At 25.8% G+C, this 1033-nt stretch overlaps 1 protein-coding gene across 6 annotated transcripts in view; it reads left to right on the forward strand.

The window, feature by feature from the left end:
* The window catches only part of LOC100158729 (protein couch potato), a 58297-nt gene that overhangs the window by 23472 nt on the left and 33792 nt on the right, over window positions 1–1033 (forward strand). The gene's annotated exons all lie outside the window — the stretch shown is intronic.

Here is a 1033-nt window from a genome sequence, read left to right on the forward strand (position 1 = left end):
CAAAATTACTTGCAAATTTTCGCAATTTTGACATATTTCGTATAAATTTAAACTTTAAGCACTTATAAAAAAAAATTGTGACTAACGATTTTGGATTTTTTTTTATCACTGTGAGAACAACTTATAAGAAACCTTGTATTAAATTTTCAAAGTTTTCTATCCAACCAAAAATTTTTTATCGTTATTTTAAAAAAAAATACTTAGAAAAATTGAAAATTTCATTTGTCTATAAATAGCTCAAAAAAAGGTCGAAACACTTTGAAAATTTAACCCTGTATAGACAACGCTAATATAAACATCTGTTGCAAATTTCAAGTGCTTACAATAATTATTTTTTGAGTTACAGTAAAATTAAGTTTTCGTTTTTGTCAAAAATTGGTTTTGCGTAAAAATTCGCGTTTTTCCGTTATTTTTTTAAGGTTTTTCCTGCCGCTTTTGAAAAGTATTGGGAAATTTTCACTTTTGACCCCCCAAAGTACCAACTAGATTCACTTTCCTTTCAGAAAAGGTACAACTTTTGAAAATCGAAGCATTTTTACTGCTCCAAAAGTTGTCGTCAGACACAAAAAAAAAAAAAAAAAACACACATCATTGTAAAATCAATACATTCATCACTTCGTTCAGAATCTAAAAAAATGTTTACCTATTGTATATCTAAAAGCATAGTGTAAAAGGATGTGAAACCCCTATAATTTATTTCAACTCGTCAAATAATTTACTAGGAATAAATATTTACATGTCAACACTATAAATAGTGGTCCTTGAAGTTTTGAAGAAATAAGAATTGTAAAATTAGTGAAAATGTATCAAGCTGGTACTATCCGTATTACTTATAACGTGTATAACTTTTAGTGAATCCATATTCCATACACATTTTGCAAAGTTCGTAATCGTATCAAGATTTTAAACTTAACTAGTTCATGAATTATCTAAATAACTTAACTAGATTAATTTACATTGTTATTATTTAGATTTTTTCAGTTAATTTGAGAAATAAGTTCAGTGTTAATTGTTTATGTAATTATGTATATAA

Source organism: Acyrthosiphon pisum, chromosome A3, assembly GCF_005508785.2.
Source record: "Acyrthosiphon pisum isolate AL4f chromosome A3, pea_aphid_22Mar2018_4r6ur, whole genome shotgun sequence".
NCBI lineage: Eukaryota > Metazoa > Arthropoda > Insecta > Hemiptera > Aphididae > Acyrthosiphon > Acyrthosiphon pisum.